The sequence below is a fragment of the Siniperca chuatsi genome, linkage group LG22 (genome assembly GCF_020085105.1).
Source record: "Siniperca chuatsi isolate FFG_IHB_CAS linkage group LG22, ASM2008510v1, whole genome shotgun sequence".
Classification (NCBI taxonomy): Eukaryota; Metazoa; Chordata; class Actinopteri; order Centrarchiformes; family Sinipercidae; genus Siniperca; species Siniperca chuatsi.
Genome location: NC_058063.1, coordinates 17,515,193 through 17,532,394, shown reverse-complemented (window position 1 = coordinate 17,532,394; position 17,202 = coordinate 17,515,193). Strand labels below are relative to the sequence as shown.

The 17,202-nt window shown below is 43.4% G+C and overlaps 1 long non-coding RNA gene and 1 pseudogene across 1 annotated transcript; both read left to right on the top strand.

The window, feature by feature from the left end:
- Positions 1–7,004: 7,004 nt before the first annotated feature.
- Positions 7,005–7,903, top strand: LOC122869775. Its single transcript, XR_006376407.1, has 2 exons — positions 7,005–7,117; positions 7,154–7,903. It is a non-coding gene; the product is annotated as an uncharacterized LOC122869775 (long non-coding RNA).
- Positions 7,904–12,859: 4,956 nt separating this feature from the next.
- LOC122869772 lies at positions 12,860–17,108 on the top strand (annotated as a pseudogene).
- The last annotated feature ends 94 nt before the right edge of the window (positions 17,109–17,202 follow it).

Sequence of the window (17,202 nt, the reverse complement as noted above, 5' to 3'; positions counted from 1 at the left end):
GCTGCTCCATCGACCCCTGATCTGGTTCGCCAGCCTCCAGATGGCTCCCGCCTTCACTGCAGGCCTCCAGCGGGTTCCGCCGCCGCCGCCAGGTTCCAGAGGGTCCCCACCTTCGCCGCCAGGTTCCAGAGGGTCGCCGCCTTCGTCTTCACCTCAAGCCTCCAGAGGGTCCCCACATTCGTCTTCGCCGCCAGCCTCCAGAAGGTCCCAGCCTTCATCTTCGGCGCCGGCCTCCTATGACTCTCTGTCCCCCCTCTGCCAGTCATCCCGTCACTGGCTCGCTGTCCGGCTGCTCCGTCGCCAGCTCCCTGTCCGGCTGCTCCATCGACCCCTGATCTGGTTCGCCGGCCTCCAGATGGCTCCCGTGGTCGCCGTATACCTCCAGGGGGTTTCCTGCATTTCCTTATGTACAGTATACGTTTAGAATCTAAGTACACAAAACAACATTAGTATAATCTCTTTAAATTAGTTTTTACACAATACAATATTCACTTATAGTCGGTACAGAAATTTACAAGAATAATATAAATATGTGGTGAAGATAAACATGTATCTAATGTCGGAAACAATAATGTATTCATGAGGTTAAAAAAAACACTTTTGCCCAACCTTACCTGTACAAATTGTTTTGACTCTGGTTAAGGACATACTGTACTGCTGATCTGAATGTACTGAATGTACTACTGTGTCACAAGCACCAGGATCAACTTACATAATAGTGAATATGATATGTTTTGAGAAGTGACAGGTGGTATTGTCAGAAAAGGGTGAGAACAATACAGGTGTACCGGACGTTTTTGATCAGGTTTTTCCAAAAGCCGTCTCACCAATTGGACATGAATGCAAAGTGTCTAGGCAATCTTGATACTCAGGATTTAAATGAAAATATCAGTGTTTGTTTTACAGGTATGTGTGTTGTCAAATAGGACTATTTAGGTTTTGGTGCAGTCTGTGTATGTGCTGTTAGGCTTCGACCGTGACGCATACCTGTCAGGACTCCCTAAAGACTTGGTATTTCAGCCGGGGGTGTTGCTCTGTTTTGTGTCTGTTGGAAGCTTTCCTTTCTTGTGTTCACTCACTCACTCACTCCCTACAGTACTGGCTTTACAGATTCCTCCCACCTATTTTTTGGATTTGTTTTGATTATTTTGTTGTAAATAAATTACTTTATTATTTAGTATACCCCAGTGTTTCCTGTTTTTTGTCCCAGTCTAAGAGCTGGGCTGTGACAGTGTAATACAACAGCAGTAGTATTCCTATATATATATATATATATATATACAGTGTGTGATCCAGTGTGGGTCCTTAGGCAAGACCCTTCACGCTGCTGCCTACCTCATGATGATGATGAGTGACAATGGAATATATGACATGCAGGCTCAGACGTCGCCCAGCCAAACAAGGTCTCCGTCAGGTGTTGGGGAACCAGGGCATCGAGACGACAAATGGGCTACTGGAACACGACGGAGATGGGCGAGATGCGATAATAAGGCTCTGTTGGAATGCTACTACTCCAGTAACCCTAGTCAGAGGGGTTACATGCACAGGATGTGAGATGAATGGTTACTTCGAAACCCACAATCAAGGCTTACAGCGAAGCAATTAGTAGCTCAGTGTTCCAACATCCACAAGCGGCAACTGCTATCACAACTTGAGATTGACGAGATACAACACAAATGCTACGGCAAGGGGGAGCCAGGACTACAGGTCAGAGGGGAGCAACCAGCAGCTCCCCAACCAGAGATTGGGTACGAAGCCCCAAGAGAAATCACGCTGAACGAGGCAGCGACTGACCTGAAAGATAAGATCATGGCGAGGATGAATACAAGGCAACCCCGACGCCAACTACAACGGCTAAGTGAAGTACCATCAGAAAGTCTCCTAGAAGATGTGAATGCAGCATTGAGAGCGATCCCTACCACAACCATCACTGAAACCAATGAGCTGATATACGCCTCAGCAGCAGTGATCCTAGAGATGCTTGGCTACAAGAGCAACCATGGGAGCCATGAGAGACAGTACCCACCATGGAAACGAAGGTTGGAGGCAAAAATCAAGGAGGCCCGGAGAGAAGTGAGCCAACTGACAGAGGCTGAGAGAGGTGCAATGAGAAAGCAAGTACCCAAGAAGTACAACCAGATGCCCATACCTGAAGCACTCGAAACTGCCAAACAAAGGCTCCAAGCCTTGGCCATCCGCCTAAAGAGATACACGAGAGATAATGAAGCCAGAAGAATAAACCGGCTGTTCGCAACTCAACCTGCGAAAGTGTACGCTCAATGGCAGGGTAATAACAGCAGAGCAGACCCACCAAGGCTGGAAACGGAGCAGTACTGGAAAAGTATATGGAGAGGGAGGCATCACACAACAGTGATGCACAGTGGCTGGCGGCTCTGAGAAAGGACCACAGCAACCTCCCTGAACAGAATCCAGTCACCATCACAGCGGCAGACATCCAAGAAAGAGTCTCAGGTATGAAGAACTGGACAGCACCGGGCCCTGACAGGATCCACACCTACTGGCTAAAGAAGCTCACTGCACTCCATGAGCGCCTAGCAGCACAAATGAACCAGCTGCTAAGAGATGGGACGCACCCTGAATGGCTTACCGAAGGGCGCACAATCCTGATCCTGAAGGATCCCGCAAAGGGTACAGTCCCATCCAACTATCGGCCAACAACCTGTCTCTCCACAACATGGAAGCTCATGTCAGGCATCATCGCGGCTAAGATAAGTGGACACATGGATCAATACATCAGCAAAGCACAGAAGGGCATTGGCAGAGGAACCAGAGGAGCCAAACACCAACTCCTGGTTGACAGAACAGTCACCCAAGACTGCAGAGCCCGACACACCAACCTGTGCACTTCCTGGATTGATTACAAGAAAGCATATGACTCAATGCCGCACACATGGATCACTGAATGCTTAGAGATGTACAACATCAACAGGACTCTAAGAGACTTCATTGCAAACTCGATGAGGCTGTGGAAAACCACCCCTGAGGCCAATGGCAAGCCACTTGCACAAGTATCCATCAAATGTGGCATATACCAAGGAGATGCTCTGTCCCCACTGCTGTTCTGCATAGGTCTGAACCCCCTCAGCCAAATAATCAACAAGACTGGCTATGGATACCGACTCAGGAACGGGGCCACCATCAGTCACCTCCTCTACATGGATGACATCAAGCTATACGCTAAGAGCGAGCGGGACATCGACCCACTGAGCCACACCACCAGGATCTACAGCTCTGACATTGGGATGTCATTCGGGCTTGAGAAGTTCAGTCGAATGGTGACAAAGAGAGGGAAGGTAGTCCAAACAGAAGGGGTCTCACTCCCAGAAGGAACAATAGCAGACATTGAGGATGGTTACAAGTACCTTGGAATACCACAGGAAAATGGCAACCTCGGAGAGGCGACAAGGAAGACAGCAACGGCCAAATACCTCCAACGAGTAAGGCAAGTCCTAAGAAGTCAGCTCAATGGCAAGAACAAGGCCCAGGCAATAAACAGCTACGCCCTGCCAGTGATCAGATACCCTGCGGGAATAATAAGGTGGCCAAAGGAAGAGATACAGACCACAGACGTTAAGACGCGAAAGCTCCTCACCATGCATGGAGGGTTCCATCCCAAATCCAGCACCCTGAGACTGTACGTTAGCCGTAAGGAAGGCGGCCGTGGACTAGTGAGTGTGAGAGCCACTATCCAGGATGAAACATCCAAGATCCACAAGTACATCCAAGATAAGGCCCCAACAGATGACGTGCTCAGGGAATGTCTCAGGCAATGGGGAACAGAGGAAGACGTGCTGGAGGAAGGACCATCATGGGAGGACAAACCCCTACACGGGATGTACCACCGGAACATAACTGAAGTGGCTGATATCAAGAAGTCCTACCAATGGCTAGAGCGGGCTGGACTGAAGGACAGCACAGAGGCACTCATCATGGCTGCACAGGAGCAGGCCCTGAGCACCAGAGCAATAGAGGCCCAGATCTACCACACCAGACAAGACCCAAGGTGTAGGCTGTGCAAAGAGGCCCCTGAGACAATCCAGCACATAACGGCAGGGTGTAAGATGCTGGCAGGAAAAGCATACATGGAACGCCATAACCAAGTAGCTGGCATAGTGTACAGGAACATCTGCACTGAGTATGGACTGGAAACCCCGAGGTCAAAGTGGGAAACAACTCCAAAGGTGGTAGAGAATGACCAAGCCAAGATCCTGTGGGACTTCCAGATTCAGACTGACAGAATGGTAATGGCGAACCAGCCTGACATCGTGGTGGTTGACAAACAGCAGAGGAAAGCCATTGTGGTTGACGTGGCAATACCAAGCGATGGCAACATCAGGAAAAAGGAACACGAGAAACTAGAGAAATACCAAGGGCTCAGAGAAGAGCTGAGAAGACCTGGAAGGTGAAGGCAACAGTGGTGCCCGTGGTCATCTGGGCGCACTCGGGGCAGTGACCCCAAACTGGAGGAGTGGCTACAGCAGATCCCTGGAAGAACACCAGACATCTCGGTCCAGAAGAGTGCAGTACTAGGAACAGCAAAGATACTGCGCAGAACCCTCAAGCTCCCAGGCCTCTGGTAGAGGACCCGAGCTCGAAGGATGAGACCACCGCGGAGGGCGAAGGACAAAGTTTTATATGATAAATGTAGCACTCTAAATAGAATATATATGTAGTTTAACTGCATTGCATTATGCAGAGAGGTGTTTCTGTTATTTGGCCTACCCTCATTGATATAAATGGGGTGGACAAAATAATAGAAACACCTGTCAGTATAAAACAATACAGTGCAACAGCACAACAAACTGCAGCCTCCAAGATGACCATAAAGTTGAATCAACACATTTCTAAATCTGTTCGCCAGCCTCCAGATGGCTCCGCCTTCACTGCAGGCCTCCAGCGGGTTCCCGCCTTCGCCGCCAGGTTCCAGAGGGTCCCCACCTTCGCCGCCAGGTTCCAGAGGGTCGCCGCCCGTCTTCACCTCAAGCCTCCAGAGGGTCCCCGCCGCCGTCTTTGCCGCCAGCCTCCAGAAGGTCCCAGCCTTCGTCTTCGGCGCCGGCCTCCTATGACTCTCTGTCCCCCCTCTGCCAGTCATCCCATCGCTGGCTCCCTGTCCGGCTGCTGTAATATAAATATGTAGTGAAGATAAACATGTATGTAATGTAGGAAACAATAATGTATTCATGAGGTTAAAAAAACTTTTGCCCAACCTTACCTGTACAAATTGTTTTGACTCTGGTTAAGGACATACTGTACTGCTGATCTGAATGTACTGAATGTACTACTGTGTCACAAGCACCAGGATCAACTTACATAATAGTGAATATGATATGTTTTGAGAAGTGACAGGTGGTATTGTCAGTGCGGGTGAGAACAATACAGGTGTACTGACGTTTTTGATCAGGCTTTTCCAAAAGCCGTCTCACCAATTGGACATGAATGCAAAGTGTCTAGGCAATCTTGATACTCAGGATTTAAATGAAAATATCAGTGTTTGTTTTACAGGTGTGTGTGTTGGCAAATAGGACTATTTAGGTTTCGGTGCAGTCTGTGTATGTGCTGTTAGGCTTCGACCGTGACGCATACCTGTCAGGACTCCCTAAAGACTTGGTATTTCAGCCGGGGTGTTGCTCTGTTTTGTGTCTGTTGGAAGCTCTCCTTTCCAGTGTTCACTCACTCACTCACTCCCTACAGTACTGGCTTTACAGATTCCTCCCACCTATTTTTGGATTTGTTTTGATTATTTTGTTGTGAATAAATTACTTTATTATTTAGTATACCCCAGTGTTTCCTGTTTTTTGTCCCAGTCTAAGAGCTGGGCTGTGACAGTGTAATACAACAGCAGTAGTATTCCAATAATATATATATATATATATATATATATATATATATATATAATAAATGTAGCACTCTAAATAGAATATATATGTAGTTTAACTGCATTGCATTATGCAGAGAGGTGTTTCTGTTATTTGGCCTACCCTCATTGATATAAATGGGGTGGACAAAATAATAGAAACACCTGTCAGTATAAAACAATACAGTTCAACAGCACAACAAACTGCAGTCTCCAAGATGACCATAAAGTTGAATCAACACGTCTCTAAAACTGTTTCTACAAAAACTGAACATTATAACCCTCATGAAGGTCAAACTAATACATTATTACAACAGTCCTGCAATAAATCTAAGATAGGTGTACTTAATAAATTGGCAACACGATGTATTTTGCTGCTAATACTTATGAACTGAAGTACAGTTTTGAATGCAAGACTTCTACTGGTGGTAGAGAATGACCAAGCCAAGATCCTGTGGGACTTCCAGATTCAGACTGACAGAATGGTAATGGCGAACCAGCCTGACATCGTGGTGGTTGACAAACAGCAGAGGAAAGCCATTGTGGTTGACGTGGCAATACCAAGCGATGGCAACATCAGGAAAAAGGAACACGAGAAACTAGAGAAATACCAAGGGCTCAGAGAAGAGCTGGAGAAGACCTGGAAGGTGAAGGCAACAGTGGTGCCCGTGGTCATCTGCGCACTCGGGGCAGTGACCCCCAAACTGGAGGAGTGGCTACAGCAGATCCCTGGAAGAACACCAGACATCTCGGTCCAGAAGAGTGCAGTACTAGGAACAGCAAAGATACTGCGCAGAACCCTCAAGCTCCCAGGCCTCTGGTAGAGGACCCGAGCTCGAAGGATGAGACCACCCGCGGAGGGCGAAGGACAAAGTTTTATATGATAAATGTAGCACTCTAAATAGAATATATATGTAGTTTAACTGCATTGCATTATGCAGAGAGGTGTTTCTGTTATTTGGCCTACCCTCATTGATATAAATGGGGTGGACAAAATAATAGAAACACCTGTCAGTATAAAACAATACAGTGCAACAGCACAACAAACTGCAGCCTCCAAGATGACCATAAAGTTGAATCAACACATTTCTAAATCTGTTCGCCAGCCTCCAGATGGCTCCCGCCTTCACTGCAGGCCTCCAGCGGGTTCCCGCCTTCGCCGCCAGGTTCCAGAGGGTCCCCACCTTCGCCGCCAGGTTCCAGAGGGTCGCCGCCTTCGTCTTCACCTCAAGCCTCCAGAGGGTCCCCGCCTTCGTCTTTGCCGCCAGCCTCCAGAAGGTCCCAGCCTTCGTCTTCGGCGCCGGCCTCCTATGACTCTCTGTCCCCCCTCTGCCAGTCATCCCATCGCTGGCTCCCTGTCCGGCTGCTGTAATATAAATATGTAGTGAAGATAAACATGTATGTAATGTAGGAAACAATAATGTATTCATGAGGTTAAAAAAACACTTTTGCCCAACCTTACCTGTACAAATTGTTTTGACTCTGGTTAAGGACATACTGTACTGCTGATCTGAATGTACTGAATGTACTACTGTGTCACAAGCACCAGGATCAACTTACATAATAGTGAATATGATATGTTTTGAGAAGTGACAGGTGGTATTGTCAGTGCGGGTGAGAACAATACAGGTGTACTGACGTTTTTGATCAGGCTTTTCCAAAAGCCGTCTCACCAATTGGACATGAATGCAAAGTGTCTAGGCAATCTTGATACTCAGGATTTAAATGAAAATATCAGTGTTTGTTTTACAGGTGTGTGTGTTGGCAAATAGGACTATTTAGGTTTCGGTGCAGTCTGTGTATGTGCTGTTAGGCTTCGACCGTGACGCATACCTGTCAGGACTCCCTAAAGACTTGGTATTTCAGCCGGGGGTGTTGCTCTGTTTTGTGTCTGTTGGAAGCTCTCCTTTCCAGTGTTCACTCACTCACTCACTCCCTACAGTACTGGCTTTACAGATTCCTCCCACCTATTTTTTGGATTTGTTTTGATTATTTTGTTGTGAATAAATTACTTTATTATTTAGTATACCCCAGTGTTTCCTGTTTTTTGTCCCAGTCTAAGAGCTGGGCTGTGACAGTGTAATACAACAGCAGTAGTATTCCAATAATATATATATATATATATATATATATAATAAATGTAGCACTCTAAATAGAATATATATGTAGTTTAACTGCATTGCATTATGCAGAGAGGTGTTTCTGTTATTTGGCCTACCCTCATTGATATAAATGGGGTGGACAAAATAATAGAAACACCTGTCAGTATAAAACAATACAGTTCAACAGCACAACAAACTGCAGTCTCCAAGATGACCATAAAGTTGAATCAACACGTCTCTAAAACTGTTTCTACAAAAACTGAACATTATAACCTCATGAAGGTCAAACTAATACATTATTACAACAGTCCTGCAATAAATCTAAGATAGGTGTACTTAATAAATTGGCAACACGATGTATTTTGCTGCTAATACTTATGAACTGAAGTACAGTTTTGAATGCAAGACTTCTACTTGTAATGGAGTATTTTCATACTGTCGTATTGCTACTTTTAGTTAAGAAAAAGATACTTCTTCCACCACTGATATTTGCAAAAGCCCAATAAGAAATTGTTGAACAATGAAAATGCACATTTTCATAAATTAAAATTCTAATAATCTACACTGTCACCTGACAACTGTGTTAAAGCACATTTAGTTCTCTTATCTAGTCAGATGTTGTCTCACAGGTTTTCGATTCACTTGCACGCAGAACCTGTACGTATTTTTTCAGTCAAGTGATAAGAGAGCTGTGATCTGATTGTAAGCTGCACAAAAATGTTGTTTACCCTCCTTTCTGTGGCATCTCAATTGTCAAACTGCACTGTATTACAGTATGTAAAAGATGTAACTTTTTAACCACTTTTTGCAGCTTTTTCCAAGAAATACTGAGCCTGCAGAACCTACATTTTAAAATTGAGACAGATTTAAATTCTAATCTCGACTTTAACCTGGTTAAATAAAGGATTTTGTTTCAGACTTTTTGTCTTTTGTGGATGACAACAGATTTAATCATTGAATCATTTGCTTTTGACATCAGTAAGATAGAGTTGTTGTAAAACCCTGCAAATCTATTTACATGCTGTTTTTTCCTGGTTCAAGGGTGTAGGACTCACTCAAAACTTAGATGAGTTTCTACATGTCCGTGTTGTCTGCTTTGGTGATGTTGATTCTATAAGTAATGGCAGACTGTTTAATTTATGCAAACTGATAATGCTTGTTGCACCCTCTGTAGTGTCCATAGCTCTTTTTATTTATTGTCGGCCATTTTTGTTTAACTGTCTCAGTTTTTCTGGTTAATTCTAGTGAGGCTACACTGAGGACGGTGGTTGCATATTTATAATTGATAATCCGTTGTATGCACAGGCTGCAAAGTGCTGTCTGTAGGAATATATTGCTGGTTTGGACATAAAGGCTTGCGTGATGTTGTTTCATTAGTGTATACGTTGACATTCAATGCAACTCATTTTGTAGTCAAAGGTGTTCTTTAATTTAGCAGTTTTTGGCCAAGTGATGGGTCAAAACATCATTTAACGTGAATATTGAACTAACCCAACTTTTTACTGTGTATTGATAACTATCTGCTTCATTTGATTTTGTTGCTGTTGTTTCTCTCTCTTCTTCAGTTCTAACAAAAAGTGACCTGCTTGTTTCAAAAAGGGGGAAGTTTTTAGCTAATGCTTGGTGGCAGCAGGCAGCTGTTTTCAGCGAAAAAGCTCTGAAATTCCACTGTACACTACCTGCTTAGCACCAAATGGCAGACAGACACAGTTAGAGACAAGCTGGTGAACATAGTGGAGCATTTAGCTGCTAAAGAGCCAGATATTTCCCTCAGGAGTTGGTGGAGACAAAAAACAGAGCTAAAAGAGAGTGAATATTCATCAGGGGGCCAGAAACATGACTCCACATGAACAATAATGTTGCTCCGTAATTGCTAGATGTGTAAATAAGCAACTGTTTGCTAACAAGTTCATCACGTCACATTAGATTTTACATACAAAATATGATGAACTGTTATACATTAAACTACCCAACAGTATATAAACTAGCTCCATCCTGACCAAATGCAACATAAAACTGCTACTTACACATTGATGCATCAGTCATAATAATCCAGTAATATAATATATAAGAGCGTAACACTCACAGGAGTTATGTTTCTGAATTATGAGTACTTTTACTTTTGACTTTCAGTACATTTGCTCATAATACTTTTACCTGAGTATCATTTCTAGTACGTTACTTTTAATGTTTTTGTATTGCAGTATTGTTACTTTGACTTAAGTAAAGGATCTGAGTAGTGACAGAGTAAGCACAGAGCAAAGAGGTGATACAATCTTATTTGATGGTTCTGTATGACGCACATGCACTGAAAGACACAGTCCTTTCCCTCTGACGTGTGACTATTCTTGATGTGAGGTGTTTTTTGTTCATTCATCTGAAAGAAAAGGTGGAACTCTGCAAAACAGGTTTTTCTTTCTAGAAAGGTTGCAGCAACACCGAGCTGATCAACAGAAAAATGCAGAAGTTCACTGAGACAAAACAACTCTTATCTGCTAACATCCAGTACCTTAAGAATATCTGGTCATTCTTGACGTTGCAGCCCACACACAAACACACTGTAAAAGCGTGAGAAATAAGGAAGCAACCCTTCAGAACCTGATCAAGGATTTGCATCACTTTTCATGGCTTGTTAGTTCCATTGTTAAATGGCCTACATGTACAATGATGAACTTACACCTTTCTGTTTATGCACTTAAGACATATCTTGATATATATTATCAACAAATCAACCTATATAATATCTCGTGAAAAACTAAATGAAGGACCTCGATGCAAATTAAACGCAAGTTTTGCCTTGAATCATCAGTTAAATCTTGTTTATCTAGAATATCTTAGAATATATATCTTAAGTTGCACAGTTGAGAACTGGTATTCATCCTCTGGTTTGCAAACAATATTCAGAAGGAAAACAGACTGTGTGAGCTGTGTGGTTTGGGAGACGTGGAAAATTAGTTGCATTTTCTTTTAGGATGATTTAAGAGTTAATTTTCCATGAAATGGCTCAAAAAGAGAAAAAAGCTGCAATATTCTGGTGAACAGATGATAAACAATTGGAATGGGTGTTTTATTTTGAAGTGTTTAAGTTTGCCAACATAGGAAAAGGCAAGATGGACTATATAATCAATATTTATTAAGATTTCTCCTGTATTAAATAGTAAATGTTTTTTGTTTGTGATTGATGAATTTTGTTGAAGACAATGAACGTCTGAAGATATGACTGTGAAAGTTATTAGAGTAGGTTTTCGATCTTTTTGGACTTTTCTTTCTCTGTAGTATTGTATGATTTGTTTGTGGTGTCTTGTAAGTCCAGAGTTGTCTGTGTGTGTGTGTGTGTGTGTGTGTGTGTGTGTGTGTGTGTGTGTGTGTGTGCGTGTGTGACCTCTCAAAGGCGTTCTAGAATCCATTCTAGAATCCATGACACATCAGCAGCACATAGTTCCCCACATTCAGGATCAAAGCTCACATCAGAAACTGCTGAAGACAGTACGCATCCTAGAAAATGGAAGAACCACAAAAAAGTGCCGTATCTCAAGAAGATACACCAGAGGATTGCCTACAGAAGCAAATCAACTCTGGGGACACCATGGACCGATCTCAAACATCCCCGGAGTCTGCTGATCCTTCTGCCTCTGGCTGTGATTCGACAACCGAGGCAGAAAGTGAGACCCAGCTCCGGTGGTTTGTTACCCTGCTGACGACGAGAGTGTTGATTAAGTGTCACGCTCTCCAGAACCGCAGCCAGGAGGAGTGGGTCTCCCACATCAGACACCTGGTAAACCAGACGATGGAGGGACTCACTGTCACTGAAGGCTTCTGCCCGGAGGTGAAGAACACCAAGAGAGTCTGCAAGGCTGTGGTGAAGGACCTGCAGAAGAAGTTCTGCGGGAGGCGCCTGCTGGAGTCTGTAATAGTATTACAGGATCCAGTTGTGGACGCAGCCCTCGTCCAGTCTTTGCAGGCTCAAATCAAAGACTTTCCTGCTTGGCTCGCAAAGAAAGCTGCCTCCCGCAGTTCCTGGAAGGATGTGCTCCAGGCCGTTGCTTTCCACGTATGTTTAATAGCTGCATTTGTTCTAATTGCTCTCATTATATAAAGCAGCACACCAGCAGCCGCAGGTGGAGTAGGTTTGCAACATTGCAGCAATGTCCACAGTCAGAAGACTATAGGGCCGCACAGTGGCTCAGTTGTTAACACTGTGGCCCCACAGAATCAAGGTCAGGGTCACACCGGCCCCGACTCTTGTTGCTGTGTGGAGTTTCTCCCTGTGTCGGCGTGGGTTTACTCCGGGTGCTCCGGTTTCCTCCCACACTCTCAGATTGGACAATAAAAATGTTTAACTGTATTTCTGATGTCTGAGGAACTTCTTCTTAAATTAGAGTCATAAGACAGTGTGGATTAGCTGACCTTGACACACACACACACACACACACACACACACACACACACATAGTAATAAAAACTTAATTAATTTATTCTCATATCTCTGGACTGATTTCAAGATGGAAAAATTTCCCAAACTTAATGTGAAATAACTTAAATAAAAAAGGGAATAATACATGTTAAATCAGGATACACTCACATGATGGTCCACAAGAAGAGCACATGGCACATTGTAGTTTGCTGACATTTTTGTACATGTTATTATTATCTCAGGTGGTTTTCTACATTTTCCACACACACATTTATTATCCTGAGCAATTAGATGATCACATTTGGCTTTTGCTCAAACATGTACACAGCTGGAAATTATGACACAGTATGTTACAGTAAGACGACAAAACTTTGTACACTTTCCTGAAACAACTTTGCTCCAGCTGAGCACGACGATGTGACCTCAGGGTAAAATTTACAGAACACGGTGTAGCCAAAGCAGCAGACAAATACCTGACTGAATGAGTGATGTTCTAAAACCTGCAGGGAGGAGCTAAACAGTAAACAGACAGAGTGACTAACCCACTGCAAACAGGCAGTGACTGTGAGTGAGTATATAAACTTCCTGCACTCTGCATCTGCAGTATGTGCTGCATCTGTGAGGACAATCAGGACACTCGACATGACAACCCAAACAGGTAAAAGGGTTGACTACTGCAACAAGAAAAGTGTAGAACGTAGAATTCATTACATTAATGGTATCTATGATTAGAAATAACTAAGAACTGACCAAATAAATAAGGCTTTATGGCATTAGTATGACAATTACATTATAAATACAGTATATTTAGTCAGTCTTTATTCAGATTTTTCCAGGTGATCATAATTACTAAAGACTTAAATGTTGTAAATAACAGTGATATGACAGATATATGAAGTATATAAGACAAGGATTCTGCAACTTCTACTTTTATTGCAATATTTGCAATCGTTTTTTAGTTACTTGAAATCCTTTGTCATTAAGTGTTTGATTTTTCTAACTTCTGTCTTTGCAACATGTTGCAAGCTACAAAGAATAATTTTGCCAAACTTTGGTCTACACAATTTGATTTATTATTTAAACACCTATAGTGACCACTAAGTAGTCACCTAAATCTACTAACTGTCTAACAGAGCTGGCAATGAGTAGCAGTGTCTGATGAATTGAATAGCTGTTTTAGAGCGATCCACTATTTCTTGGCAAGCACCAACTGGTCATTAAATTATCACCAGCTATGTTAATATTATTATTATAGTGCTCATTTATTTGTAGCATGCAATGAGCAGCGTTTTGAGGAGTAGCTTAATATTGGTCAGTGTTAGATTTATCTGTCTTATTCAAAAACAATTCGTCATCGGTGTGGTGCAATCCTGGAGAAGCTCTATTTTCCTTGTGTCATTGTCATTAATTGCAAATCATTCTGATGCTATGACAAGTGAGTAATAGTGAGTATCTGTTTCCCTGTGTTCCATGTTTAAGTAATATAATGTGTTTTTTCCAGCCAGGAACATGGCCTCCGTGCCGTATGATGTGCAGTTCAGGTGCTGCATCTGTCTGGACACCTACAACAACCCTGTCTCCATCCCATGTGGACACAACTTTTGCCTGGACTGCATCGAAGGCTTCTGGGACATGAAGGACAAGTCGGAGTGTCCGCTGTGCAAAGAGACATTCAGAAAACGTCCAGAACTCAGGATCAACCGAGGATTTGCTGAAATCATTGAAATCTTTACAAGGTTTGTTTTGAATCTCTTTATTACTTTTTGAAGCATTCTGGTTCTTTCGGATGATTGCAAATCATATAAAAAAGCTAAATATTTGAATTAAATTGAGATTTAACAGAAGTGAATTCAAATCAAAAGGTCTCTGCTGCCCACAAAAACACAAGAGGAGGATGTCGACGTTGTGAAACATTCCCCAAACCAACTCTTCGAGGCTGACGAAGTTCCCTGTGACATCTGCCAGGGAAACGAGTCAACAGCGGTCAAGTCGTGCCTCGTGTGTCAGGTGTCTTACTGTGAGCTTCACCTCACACCACACCTGAGGGATCCAGCCCTGCAGAGACACCGGCTGACGGATCCGGCCACCTTCCCCACCGGTCAGCTCTGCAGAAATCACAACAAGCCGCTGACGATGTTCTGCAAGAACGACCAGACGCCTGTGTGTGTGAGTTGCACAGAGAGGCACCATAAACACCATGAGACCGTCCCCATGGAGAAGGAGAGCAAGAGGATCAAGGTGAGGAAAAGTTTATTTTATTGTTTCTGTATTTTGTCATTTTTCAGTGAGAAAATGAACTCAGTCACCCAGTCAACATCCCTTGAAGTCATTAAACCTTTTCTCTCAGCACTTGCTTTTTTGTGCATTTTTCAGCAAACTATATTCAAAATGTTATATCTTCTAACATTTTGCAGATGCATTTGAGGGAGACGAAGGCCGACATTCAACAGATGATCCACGCCAGACTGAGCAAAATGGAGCAGATAAAAAATTCAGTGGATCTCAGCAAAGTAAGGCCGGCATTGTTGTCTGGATGCATGTTCAAAAAGAGTTAACTGCTCAGGTGTGTCTGTTTTTTATCTGTAAATTTACATGTTCTATTGTTTCAATCGACAGAAAATCACAGAGAGAGAGATACAGAGCAGCGCTCAGGTCTGCACCCTGCTGATAACCGCCATTGAGAGACAACAGGCCGGGCTGGTCGAGGAGCTCGAGGAGAGGCAGGGAGAAGCTGAGAGGAGAGCCGAGGAGCTGCTGGTCGAGCTGGAGCAGGAAATCAACCAACTGCAGACGAGGAGCAGCGAGCTGCAGCACCTGGAGCTCACTCAGCACCCTCTTCACCTCCTACAGGTTAGATACCTGAACTGCATTTCAACATTTCTGTGCTGCGTCAGCATTTCAAGAACTCATGAGAAACCCCATGTGTCTTCCCTATTTTAGAGCTTCCCATCTCTAAGTAAACTCCCATCCACTAAAGACTGGTCTGAGGTGGCAGTCCACTCAGATAACTGCATGGGGACAGTGAGGAGAGCTGTCTCTAAGCTGGTGGACATCTGCCAGGAACTTGGGAACAAACTGTCTGCAGAAGGTCAGTAGTCTTTTGGCTGAAAATCTTTATCTACTTCACAAAATGACCAAAGATTCGAGCGATAGATTGTGAAAATCAATGCATGAAATCAACCTTTTCGTTCTCCGTTTTTGCAGAAGCAGACAAGATGGATCAATATGCAGGTATGTTCACAATCATACATCCATTGCTTATTTCAATAACATAGGTTAACCTTTATTAGTACCCGTTTTTATTATCCGACTCACTGTTTTTCTTCTTTGTTTCTGCAGTCGATGTCACTCTGGACCCCGAGACTGCTTCAGGCTGGCTGGTCCTGTCTCCAGACAGAAAGAAGGTATTGTCTGATTGTACGATCATTGACTTAAATGTGTGAAGAGCACAGTCGCCTTAGGAAACTAATAGTTCTTCAGAATAGTTTCTCACATTTAAGACTGTAAAGACAGCAGGACATGTAAAACATGATGAGGCAATTAATTGGTAGCGGTGACAACGACAGTGTTGCTAATCAGGCCAATGTTCAATATGATGAAGATGGCGATGATAACCATGATTTCATTGATCCACAGGTGAGCCTCAGCAGCCAGAAGGCCCCGCTCCCAGACAATCCTCAGCGATTTGACTCCTGCGTCTGCGTTTTGGGGAAACAAAGCTTCACATCTGGAAGACGCTACTGGGTGGTTCAGGTAGGAGCTCAGAAACAAGAAAACACACTTTAAGCTCAAAATTTTCAGTTGGAGTAACACATTATTTAACATGATACTGTACAGAAAAAGCCTAAAAATAATTTTCCGCTGTCATATGCATGTCTGAGCTGGTTGTTTGAAAGTGTTTGGTGTGCCTGACTTTGTATTTTGTACGTTGTGTTTCAGGTTGGAGATAAAACTGACTGGGATCTTGGCGTGGCTAGAGAGTCCATCAACAGGAAGGGGGCCATCACTATTCGTCCCGACAGCGGTTACTGGGCGATCTGCCGGCGAAAAGGTGGCAGTCTCAGCGCCTGCGCCGGCCCCTCCGTCACCCTCAAATGCCAGGAAACCCCCCAGAAAGTCGGTATCTTCCTGGACTACGAGGAAGGGTCGGTGTCTTTCTACGACGCAGAAGCAAAGACACATTCATTTACGCTTACAGCGGGTGTCACTTCTCTGAGCCTCTCTACCCATACTTTAACCCCTGTGTTCAAGAAAATGGAAAGAACGCCGCCCCGCTCATTATCTGTCCTCTTGAGGGAAGGGTCAGGGAAGGACAGGACATAATCATTGAGTCAGATGTGTGATGTGTCATTAGAAAGGATGATGTTAAAAACAGATATTTTTGTTCTTTTTTTAGATCAAGAACATTTTTGAACCTATTTTGGTTTAAACACATTTATTGTACTGTAACAGTATTCGACACTGACCTGCAACAGGCCGAAATTCATCAGTTATTTCTGTTTTTAATAACACAGCAACACTCTGCGGAATACATGATGCTATTTCTCACAACATGAATTGTTTTCTTTGAATCTTTATTATTGTTATTGTTCTTTCTTTGAATAAAATGCTTTAAATATTGTTGAAGGCATTGCAAAACTTTATTCCATAGCCTAAATGGGCTGTGAGATACAAACTGTGAAACTGAAAATAAAAGTCATGTTTTGAAATATAAAAACTGTGAAAATGTGTCATTTTGAATTCTCGCCCATTTAAGGACAATTCGTTTGTCGATTTTGTATGTATTTAACATAAGTTTAAATTCTGCTTAA